Source organism: Pyrus communis, chromosome 6 (genome assembly GCF_963583255.1).
Source record: "Pyrus communis chromosome 6, drPyrComm1.1, whole genome shotgun sequence".
Taxonomy (NCBI): Eukaryota; Viridiplantae; Streptophyta; class Magnoliopsida; order Rosales; family Rosaceae; genus Pyrus; species Pyrus communis.
The window spans coordinates 2286362-2299420 of NC_084808.1; positions in this window are offsets into that span (position 1 = coordinate 2286362).

Consider the following 13059-nt stretch of genomic DNA (forward strand, 5'->3'; position numbering starts at 1 on the left):
TTGATTACTGCAACCCATATAACTGATGCATAGCACTCATATAATTGTATAAGAAATTAAAAACCTCTGATGTCATTGGAAAGAAGAAGGTACAACCAAGATGGATGATGATCTTATTCATTAATGACGGTGGGAAACGCATGCAGGCTGTCATCAATTTCGAGGAATTTCAAGGCGCCTGCAGAAAGGCTAGTATATGTATAAACAGACGGAGGAAGGGGTGATTTTTGTGAATTGAAGAAGGGAAAGTGGAATTATTGTGAGTTCGTGATATGAAACTAGTGTGATGTCGTCTGACAGAGTGTATGGAGAGTAAATAGTAAATACGATAATTATTTACTATTCCTATGGAACTGATCTTGAGAGGATTTGTGTGACAGCCCGTTCCAGATTTTCGAACCGTAAAGGTGAAATGACGGTTTTGCCCCTAGTATGTTTGTTTCGTTGTGTGGTTGTTTTTGAGCTTGGTTTGGCTGGTTGTGGACCACACACACTTCCCTACACCCCCTCACCCTTTCCCTATCCCATGCCCTGTCCCTTTCCCTCTCTCTCTCCCATTTCCATTCCCACACGTACGGACACACCCAAAAACACACCAAACCTTCACAGATCGAGGAAACAAATTACATATTCGTGCTCGTGAGGTCTGTAGGAGTTCAACCATACCCATTTCAGGTAAGGATACCTTCATTTTCACGTCGAACTCGGGATACCCCGATTTGGTCACTGTTCATACACATGTTAATTCTTATGTTTTTGGGAATTTCAAGCTTGTAGGAAGCGTGGTGAGGTCCTTAGGAGGCTCGGGGTGGTTCATTTGAAGGTTTTGGACGTCGGGATCGTGAGTTACAAGGTTGGCCGGAGTTGGTGGTGTTTTCTCGGCGAGATTCCGTGTGTTTTAGTACTTGAAAGTGGTATGGATTTGTTCCTCTTGTTGTAAGCTTCATTTTGGTACCAATTTTGTGAAATTGGGTTGAAAAATGAAGAAGTTACAAGGTTTTGAAAATTTCCCGGTTTTCCGGCGCCGGCAACGGCGCTGGAGCCTCGCCGGAGAAGACGACGGAATATTCCGTCAGTTTGGACGGAATATTCCTAACGGCGTTAACGAAATCCGTTAAAGTTAACAAAATATTCCTGACGGCGTTAAATGACGCCGTCAGTGTGCCAGGCACGTGCTTGCACGTGGCCGGCGCGTGTGGCCGTGCCTTAGGCGACGCGTGGGGCGCGTGCGGCGGTGGAAAATTTTTCTAAAAATATGGGGATGTTCCTGAGGTTGAGTAGAACACGTTGGTGTATTCATACACCCCATTTGAGCATTGTATGAGAAGTTATTTCATAAGGTTGGTTATGTGCTTTAAAATTAACGTTTTTATAGTTGTTTCGCATATAGGTGAGACCTATCCCGAGGACGAGCGCGGTCACTCGAGGCAAGGGGGTTACGACCCTTCTACATACCAGTGAGTGGGCTTTTGGTTTTCCGTATATACCTATATACTTATGTTTTTCCCAGAAAATGAATTGAAACGTTTATACGTTTATATGCCATGCATTATGTTGTTGTTTGTTTATGCATTATTAGTAGTATATATATATATTTGTATGTTGGTGCTGCGGACGCACAGGTAAGTGCCAGGTAAGTTATGGTTATATTTATGTCCAGTAATGATTTGAGATGCATAGAGAGCTCATAACCTGCACCCCCGGTGTTAGTGCTCCCGCCCAGAGTTGGGCATAGTCTTTCACGTGATGTTCACCTCCCGCACCACACGCTCATCTTGAATCCAAGTTAGGTGCACAGTCCTGTCGTACAGACCACTTTAGGTGGTTCCGACTCGTAGGTGACCTGTGATTATTCGCCCAGCCTTCACGTGATCGTAGCACTTGAGCGTACTTATATTACACCCAGTCATGTCGTACAGACCACTTTAGGTGGTTCCGACTCGTGTGTAGGTATAATTAGTGAGATGGAGATTTAAGCTCTAGATTCAGCCGTACAGGTCACGTTAGGTGACTTCGGCTGACAGATTACATGGCATTGATTTGACATTCCTGAGCGCTTGCATTCTATTTAGAGACATTTGACATGGCATATTTCGGAGCATGATTTATATATATGTATATTATATTTTCTAGGAAGTATACAGGTTTTACGGCGAGGGGTTAGAATCTTGTTTATGAAATGGTTTTTGAAAAGCTTTGTTTTTGCCCACTCACACTTTCTGTTTTGCGCCCCTCCAGGTTCTAGTTGGCTAGCACTTTTGGTGGCTTCCCTGAGGATTTCCCCGGCATATCTGACAGATTATTACTAGCGTAGGACCACCTTCGGGTGTGTTTTTGTAGCGTTATTTTCTCCCGGACTGCATTAGGTTTTTGAGCTCTGAACTTTGGTTTTCACACTTACGCTTGCACATGTATGCTCTTACTTTGTGTTAAGCTGGATTTTATTTATTCGTACTACTTTTATTATTATTTTATTAGCTTCCGCACTGTGCACATGGTTACGTCACTTCCACGTGACGGCCAGCATGCCTTGATCTCGATTGGGGTGTGTCAATTTGAATGGTGGGTGTGGGGGTGTGAAGAAGAAATAAGAGTTGAGGGGAAAGAAAGGCGGGGGAAGAGGCTTTGGCAGTTGGATTTCTATTCCTATGGAACTGATCTTCAGAGGATTTGAATCCAATAAATAGTTAGAATATGTATATTCTATCACTCTCTCTCGCCATTCGTTTACATAAAAAAGTCTACTCAAGTAAAAAAAAAGGAACCAGGAAACAAACACTGCATTGCAATGTTCGACTCCAAATGTAAAAAACAAAATCAGGAAACAGACATTGCATTGCAGTGTCCGAAGCCAATTGTAAAAAAACAGAACCAGGAAATGAACACTGCATTACAGTGTCTGAATCTAAATGTAAAAAATTGAGCTAAGAAACGAATACTGCATTACAATATCTGAATCTAAATGTAAAATCAGGAGTCGCGTGAGGTGTGAAGTGTAGGAGACGTGTGGGTGGTGAAAAAATAGAATCAGGAAACGGATACTACAATGCAGCGTCTGAATCCAAAAGTGAAAAATAAAACCAAGAAACGAACACTGCACTACAGTGTCTGAATCCAAATGTACAAAGGAACATGTAGGGGGCATGTGAGTGATGGAAAAAATGAAACCAATAAATGGACACCGCAACTCAGTGTCTAAATCCAAATGTAAAAAACAATATCAGGAAACTAACACTTGCACTACAGTGTCTGATCCGTATTGACTTATTCCAATTATAAAACTATGAGAAAAAGAGTGTTAGTTAAAGTAGGTATCAGCTATAGTGACAAATTTTATATTTTTTGTTTATTTTAAATGCATTTAAGTATCACAATACATGACTGATATTAACATAAATATTGTTGATCTATTGTTAATATTGTAACTTTTAATTGATTTTTCACAAAATCACCCTTTTAGTTAAACTATCAATACGTTTTTAAACTAAAATTTATTACCTAAACTACCATAAAAAATCCAGTTCAATATAAATCCATCTTTACTCCTAGTTAAACCCAATTCATCACAGTTGGCAATCCATATGTAATGGTGTTTGGTTGATGGGAAACTAAGAGGACAATAGATAGGGAAGGAAGAGCAGTCGAATGAGTGGGAAGAAAGGGGCGGGGGCAGAAACTGCCATACAGTCAATAAGCTTGGGGTAAGATTTGACGATGGACTTGAAGCTCAAGTGCTGCAAGAGATAACGGCAGCATGTGCCTTCTCGGGTTTCTCCTATTGCTAGGGTTTTGATATCAAGTATGATATTTCTGTAAGGAAGCAACATTATTTCTACAACAGGTTCCTCTTGGGATTTCTCTTATTACTAAGGTTTTGATATTAGTTAGTAGTGAAATCTGTAACCTTCATGATAAATTTACTTTAGTTTGAAGAGCACCTTCCAGTTTGTAAAAACAACACTCAAGCCATAGAATCAAGGGATCGAAGAGCACCTTCCACTTTGTAGAAACAACACTACTCCGAGTTCAGTTGACTATTTATCCAAGCGTCGCTCGGCGATGAATCTCTTAAGTCCTTGTTGGAAGATGTCATCTCATTAGCTTCTTGGCAATTGAGGTATTACCAGTTAACATTGTTTGACACATTGAAAGATAAACCCATTTTATGATTTGATACTCACCAGCGTATTTTAGAGTTAGGCATTCCTATGGATGAACCACATTTACAGTCAAGGCACTTATCTCTTTTAAGTATATGTGTCCTTACAATCTGATACTGATTCAGCGCACTTATATTATTATGAATATAATTGAAGTAGCCGAACCAGGTGCCGACGATCTTTGAACTTTACAGTGATTAACAGCCTTGTCTTTAGGCTCTAAAACCCAAAGGCCTAGATGAATTCCTTCCTAGGCCGCAATCGCTTGGATAAGAAGTCGGTAGCGCATTCGACACCACCACCATATTGATTTACTCACCGAATAAGCTCAATTGACAAGTTGGCACGCCCCGCATCCAACCGAAGAACGTAGTTAGCTCATAAGCTATTTGGCATGCGCATCACATAGGCTTGGTAGTTTTTAGGATCAACAATTAAACATTCCATCTTCTTCTTTGCAATGAACTAGAGTTGATGTGTGATGATATAAACATACGTGCACTTGTATTTAAAGTGCTATTATTTGGTTATTTCCTTGTCTTACTAAACAAGAAGGAAGTGAGGCTCAGTGTGATCTAAGGTGAATTTTATATCTATTCCTGTGTGTTAGGTGCTCGTTGTGTTGCAACTCTCCTGAATGAGATGAAGCGTCATGTGAAGGATTTGATTATTGGGTGGGGATATTTTTATAAATTTTAATTTTATTGTTAATTTTATCTTGTACTTGATGGTAACTATCCAATAGGGCAAAAAAAGACAATTCACATTTAAAGCTTAAGTTGGGTGCAGAGTAAGGTTATATGGGTTCAAATAAAATTTCATATATACGTATTTAATATGATCATATGATTGTTAAAATAATATTTGTATTAAATGTATATGTTGTAGACCTATTTAATTGAAGAACTAAAGAGAGGGAGAGAGCGAAGTGTTGCACACAAAGAATGAGAAGGATTTGGTGAATTCTGAGGTGTGTTACATTACCCCATTGTGCCTTCATTTATAGTAGTAGAAAGGTGAATTCCTTACTTTTTGGGTATTACAACTGAATCCAAACACTATCTAAAAGATATAATAGAATCCCAAATTATTTACATAATCATATTCCTAACCAAATAAGGATTGCAAAACATGGAGTAAAGATATCAATTGTCAACCGCTCTAAATAACGAATAATTGATGGCGAATCATAATCGACACATAATCTCATTCTTCTCTAAAGACCCATTTTAGTACGTAGTGTGACACATCCCGACCCGGAATGTCTACTAGGACTCCGAATCGAGCTGTGCTAGCCGACACCTGGGAGGTGACGAAGCCATAAAGTGTGATGATGTGGAAAAATGTGAATAAATTTAAACCTAAGAGTGCCTAAATACCAGAGTGCGTTGGTGAGCAAGAATGAACCTACTTCACATCTGACGTTAGAGCATAAGTAAGTACAGTGGAGTGGATAAGAATTATACCCTCAAAAGTAACCACCTATCCTGAGATTTGCCAAGAATCCTCGTTGATAACAACTTTCAGCAATTAAAACCTGGAGGGGCGCAAAATAGAAAGTGTGAGTGGGCAAAAACAAAGCTTTTTAAAAACCATTTCAATTATCAGAGGTAGTAACCCCTCATCGTAAAACCTGTACAATTTCCTAGAAAATAGAATATATACGTATATTGAAACCATACTCGAATTAGCAAAATCCATATATATGCCATGTCAAATATCTCAGCATAAAATATGTAAGCCAGGTGATATCAATCAATGCAAATGATATGTTAGCCAGAGTCACCTAACGTGACCTGTACGGCTAAATCTAGAGCTCAACCATACAGCCGTAGTCACCTAACATGACCTGTACGACTCAAATCCACATCTCAACAAATATACCTGGACACGAGTCGGAACCACCTAAAGTGGTATATATGATAGGACTAGGTCTAAATAAATACGCTTAAGTGCTACGATCACGTGAAGACTGTGCGAATAATCGCGGGTCACCTAGGAGTCGGAACCACCTATAGTGGCCTGTACGACAGAACTGTGCACCTAACTTGGATCCAAGATGAGCGTAGGTGCGGGAGGTGAACATCACGTGAAGGACTGTGCCCTTACCACGGGTAGGAGCACTAGCATCGAGGTGCAGGTTTATGAGCTCTCAATGCATCTCAACATACCCATCAACTCACATTAACAATCTATAACTCACCTGGTACTTACCTGAGCATCCACAGCGTCAAATCACAATATGCATACTATACTAACTCATAATCTAAGTATAAATCCCGAGGCATGGCATTTCAAAACATAATTCCATTTAAACGTATTTTCTGGGAGAAATACCAAGCATACATATATATACTGAAAACAAAAACCCACTCACCTAGAGTTCATGCTACAACTCCCTAGCACAACCATAGAGGCGTCACGAACGATTGGCGCCTAGAACAATTATCAAATCACAACTCAAAATTCTTATCAATAAAATATGCAACTCACATAACACACATCTGTACATAGTTCGATTCAGAAGATCCACATCACGGATTTCCGATCATTCACTTCCATAGATCCACATTATACTTCTAGACAACATCCTAAAGTTCCATTACGATCCAACGGTCGGATCTCCGCCAATTGCCAAAACCAAGTGGCGGTTAACATTTTATTTTATGAACTTACAAATCTAATTCAGAAAGATCTGTATATCAGATTCCCGATCCATAAGTTTCTATGGTCATCAAATATTACGTACTATGACGTATTAAAGTTTGGTGACGATCTAACAGTCGGATCGTCCATTCACATCTTTACCAAGTAACGTATCTTAATGAATTTAGGTCCAAACGATCAACCTACATTATACAGTTACCAAAACTGAACTCAAGACATCTAATTTAGCCTAAGAATAACATCGACATCCACTAGCCATGCGCCGCCGCACACGCCGTCGTGGGTGGCAGTAAACTTTATACTTGCGGCCAAGTCTAATTTGGCCGGGAAAAGCTCCAATTTTGCTCAAACCCGCTGGAACCCTAGAAAATGGTGGTTGTCGATTCGTCGTCTCCCAAGGGAAGGCTAACTATGGTGGAAATCGAAGGAAATGGTTGTAGGAATGGTAGATTTGCCGTCGTGTACCCATCGGTTTCCCGGTTCGATTTCTACGAATTGGAGCCCCTATTGACTCAGGTTTTTGGTAGAAATACGAAAGGAGGGGTCATGAACAAGTTCCCAGGTGAAAGCTAGGTGAATTTCACCTGAAAAATTGCTAGAGGACCCCAGAATTTGGATTGGAGTTGCTGGGTCTACATGTGGGTCGTGGTCCGAAATGGGTCAAGGAGAAAGGGTTCTGTAATACACTGAAAATTTAAATATATGAATTTTATATTCATAATTGTGAATATGTGAAGAAAATCGAAATTAAATCGATGTACGGTCCCAAAGATAGAATTGGGAAAATCGTAAAGTTTGGTTCCGGGAATTATTATAATGTACGTATTCGTGGTATTGAGAGTTTATATTATTTTTCGAGAATTTATATTAATTTATTTGAGTTCAGTTTTAAAGTAAACGGCTTACGAGATTTAAAGTTTGGAAATTAACTATTTAAAGTCCATAGACATTTTCAGGTCACAATTTATATTTTTGAATAGGGCTTGAACTCACGAACGTGCAAGCGTAAACCGTTGGTAAAACAGAGTTATAACAAAGAAGTTATTAACGATAGAAGTTGAGGGTAAAATAGTCATTTTGACATTAATGTGAAGATTCCAGAAAATCTGGAATAAAAGAGAGTGCCACGTGTGTGGCTGTGGTTGAAAGGAAAGGAGAGATAAGGGAGAGACAAGGACCAATGGAAGGGGGAGAAAAGAAGAGAGAAGGAAAAAAAAAGGGGTGGGAGGGAACAGGTCGTTTGACCCGTGAGACAAAACCGGCGGGATTCATGGTCTCCCAGCCAATTTCCAGCGAGATGAAGGTCCCCCACCACCTGAAAGTCATCTCTCATCATCCCTTCTACCTATTCCACCCCAAATTAGAGTGAAATTGGGGAACCTACACCATGGGTGCAACGGGAACCCTTGCTCAAATTCTAACAATTGTGAAAGGTTTCCCCCAATTACCACCATTGCTAGACTTCCCCTGAGGCCTAAAACAAAGCCCAAACAATGGTAGGGGCGGCGGACCACTAGAGGCAATGGATTGAAGCACATCCATTATAAGGTTTTCGACAGATTTTGGGGAAATTGGAGCTTTTCTCGGCCAAATTGGACTTGGCCACAGGTATAAAGTTTGCTCTACTCTTTGAGATCTTCATTTCTATATTTTCTGAGAATTTTAAAAAATAGTGGAATTTCCTAATGAATCGGGGAGGCCAACCACCACTGGCGGCGGAGCACGGCCAGGGAGCCGACGTTGCCATTTTTCATGTGAATTTCGATATTCTGAATTTATAATTGGTAACCATTTAGTATAAATTGGGTTGTGAATGTTGAATACGGTGGTTACTAGAAAATAGTTGTAAATCGGTAAAATAATGAACTGTGAACTACGAATGGCTTGATCCATGTTTAGGGTACGTAGGCAGTCTAACGAGATGTTAGATGCAGGGATAAAATATGTGAGTTTAAATAAATTCGAGATTAAGGGTTGCTAAAATGGAAATTAGTCCATAAAGGGAAATGGCATTACAATATGAAGATAATGTCGTACATTTGGTTTGGAATTATAATTATGGAGCGTTAGTGAAACTTAAGTAGAGATTGTAATTGTAGATAGTTAACTAAACTAATTAAATAATTTGGGCCTTCCCACAAATTTAATTCTCAAAAATAAATATTTCGGGGGTGGGGCGTTACAAAATGGTATCAGAGCAAATGATCCTATTCTAAGAGATGCACTATTCTTGAGTCTTATTGGTGTGAATTATGACATGCATTGTGGTTGCACTAATTCATATTTTTTTAGGAATAAAGTGGCATTCATGTTTTATATGTGAAATACATATATAAATTGTATTATGATTGTGGTGCAATTTCCTTGGTAAATTCGTTAATGGGAATTGTGATTTGCGTTTATATTGCATTATTTCATAAGTTCTATGAGTATGACGGAAATTATGTGGAATGCATATATTGTGAATTATGATGCTTTGAATTGAATTGATTGGGAGCAGGAAAATTTTAAAATATTGTATTCATGTTATAGCTTCGAAGATGAGCATTTGATTAAAGTTTTGGATTAATCTTGAGTTGAATCGATATTAGGCTATGCATTATGAATATGTTGAATGTTAAGGTGATTGTGAGGTGGTGATAAGTAGATGGAGAATTTGTATTATACCTGGCACTTGAGAAATTGAATTGGGCAAAAAGGCCCGTGGATATAAGGGTGGATATGTGAATTGGGCAAAAAGGGCCCGTGGATATAAGGGTGGATATGTGAGATTGGGCGGAAAAGGCCCGTAGATATGAAAAAGAAAAAAAAAAAGAAAAAAAAAGAGGAAGAAGAAAAGAAAAAGAAAGTGTGATGTGTATTGGCCAGGTATATTACAATCTTTTCCAGCCTACTAGTCACTGTAGGAGATAAAAGAAAATGGTGGTGGAATCATTGTGTTGACAATGATAAGTGTGGCTAGAAATTTAAAATGTTTGGCAAATGATAATTGTGGTTGGAAATTTGGTATTCATTAAAGTCGTGACAGTTTATCGAATGTAAATAAAAAGTATATGTTGTGGTTATGGATGAACATGAATGAAAATATGGTACGAGATCGTGAGTTCATTTAATATAAATGTTTTCCAGTGAGTTTGTGAGCTTGATGAGGAGAATTGACGTGGAAGGTTTATAAATTTCAAATTTGATTGGTTTGGTTTGCCATTAATGAATTATGGCGTGAAATTCTAGTATTTTGTTAACCACGATAGTTATGGCTTGAAATTTGATATTTGATTGTGCCAATATCGTTTATGGCCATAATCTCTGGTATTCGTGTTGCCAAAAGTAATAGGAAGCAGGATTACCAATAATTATGATGTAAATTTCCAAATAGCCTGAATGGAATTGTATGAAAATTCATCGAGTGAGAATGGAATCATAAACTGAGGTTATTGTGACAGCCCGTCCCGGAAATTTAACGCGTGAAAAGACGATTTTGCCCCTAGTGTGAATTTTCGTTGTGTGGTTGTTTTTGAGCTTGGTGTGGCTGGGTTTGGCACCACACACTTTCCCCCACACATTTCCTTCACCATTTCCCTGTCCCTGCACCTGTCCCGTGCCCTTTCCCTTCCCCATTTCACTTCTATTTGTACGGACATACCCCAAAACCCTTGTAATCTTCACAGATCGAAGGAACAAAGTACATATTCATGCTCGTGAGGTCCGTAGAAGTTCAACCATACCCATTTCAGGTAAGGATACCTTCGTTTTCACGTCGAACTCAGGATACCCGATTTTTGTCACTGTTCATGCACACGTAAATTCTTATGTTTTTGGGAATTTCAAGCTTGTAGGAAACTTGGTGAGGTCCTTAGAAGGCTCGGGGTGGTTCGTTTGAAGGTTTTGGACGTCTGGATCGTGAGTTTCGAGGTTGGCCGGAGTTGGGGGTATTTTCCTGGCGAGATTCCGTGGATTTTAGCACTTGAAAGTGGTATGATTTTGTTCCTCTCGTTGTAAGCTTCATTTTGGTACCAATTTTGTGAAATTTGGTTGAAAAACGAAGAAGATAGGACTAGGGGTGGAAAAAATTCCCAAAAATCCCGAACCGAACCGAAAAAATCTCGATCCCAAACCAAAAATTTCCCAAACCGAAATTCCCGAAATTTTCGAGATGCTATCCCGAACCAATCCCAAAATTTCGGTATGGGATTCGGGATTGGCTTCTCCATATTTCGGGAATCCCATACCGAACCGAAAATATATAATGTTAATTATTATATATATATTTATACATATATATATTATTCTTTTATAATTGATGCTAGTAGTTTCTAATTCATGCTCTGCAACTTGGAATGCCCTACACCTTGCATATTTTTCATGTTCTGTTTGATATTCATGTGGATTTTATTATTGCTGCTGCCATGGATGATGATTTCAGAAGACTTGATTCTTTTGTCTCTCAACAGATTGCAAAAAGGGTTTAATTAATTTGAATTTTGACTATGATAAAAACAGTCAGGCATGCTAGTGTTCATTTAAATGGTAGTGTGAATGAAATGAAATTCCTAGTTCATGAATGTGTTCTTGAATTATATATTTGAAGAACAATTCATAATTTCATATTTCAATTTGGGATTCCCGATTTGTCCCAAAATCCTGAAAATATTTCGGGATTCCCGAAAATTTGGTTTGGGATTGGTCTTCAAATTCCCGTCCCAAAAAATTTTGGTTTGGGATTCGGGATACTAGTTTCGGTATGGTATCCCATACCGAACCACCCCTAGATAGGACGATTTGAAGTTTTCCTGATTTTCCGACGTCGGTGACGGCGCCGGAGCCTCGCCGGAGAAGACGACGGAATATTCCATCAGTTTGGACGGAATATTCCTAACGTCGTTGACGGAATCCGTTAAAGTTAACGGAATATTCCTGATGGCGTTAACTGACGCCGTTAGCGTGCCAGGCACGTGCCTGCGCGTGTGGCCGTGCCTTGGCCAGCGCGTGGGGGAGCGTGCGACGGTGAATATTTTTTCTAAAATTATGGGGATGTTCCTGAGGTTGAGTAGATCACATTGGTGTATTCATACAACCCATTTGAGCATTGTATGAGAAGTTATTTCTTAAGGTTGGTTATGTGCTTTAAAATTAACGTTTTTATAGTTGTTTCGCATATAGGTAATACCTATCCCGAGGACGAGCGTGGTCACTCGAGGCAGGGGGGTTACGACCCTTCTACATACCAATGAGTGGGCTTTTGGTTTTCCGTATATACCTATATACTTATATATTTTTTTTCCCAGAAAGTGATATGAAACGTTTATTCCTTTATATGCCATGCATTATATTGCCGTTTGTTATGCATTGTTAGTTGCATATATATATGTGTGTTTGATGCTGCGGACGCACATGCAAGTGCCAGGTGAGTATGATTTATGTTTATGTTCAGTAGTGTTTTGAGATGCTTAGAGAGCTCATAAGCTGCACCCCCGGTGTTAGTGCTCCCGCCCAGAGTTGGGCACAGTCCTTCACGTGATGTTCACCTCCTGCACCACACGCTCATCTTGGATCCAAGTTAGGTGCACAGTCCTGTCGTACAGACCACTTTAGGTGGTTCCGACTCGTAGGTGGCCCGTGATTATTCGCCCAGCCTTCACGTGATCGTAGCACTTGAGCGTACTTATATTACACCCAGGCTTGTCGTACAGACCACTTTAGGTGGTTCCGACTCGTGTGCATGTATAGTTAGTGAGATGGGGATTTGAGCTCTAGATTCAGCCGTACAGGTCACGTTAGGTGACTCAGGCTGACAGCTTATATGACATTGATGTGATATTACCTGAGCACTTGCATTTGACTTTGAGGTTTGGTATAGCATATTTTCCGAGCATGATTGATATATATGTATATTATATTTTCTGAGTATACAGGTTTTACGGCGAGGGTTAGAACTTGTTTATGAAATGGTTTTGAAAAACTTTGTTTTTGCCCACTCACGCTTTTGTTTTGCGCCCCTCCAGGTTCTAGTTGGCTAGCACGTTTGGTGGCTTCCCTGAGGATTTTTCCGGCATATCTGACAGACTACCACCAGTGTAGGACCACCTTCGGGTGTGGTTTTGTAGTGTCGTTTTCTCCCGGACTGCATTAGGTCTTCGTTCTCTGAACTTTGTATTTCACACTTACGCTTGCACATGTTTGTTATTATTTTGTGTAGAGCTGGTTTTTATTATTCGTATTGTTATTTTACTAT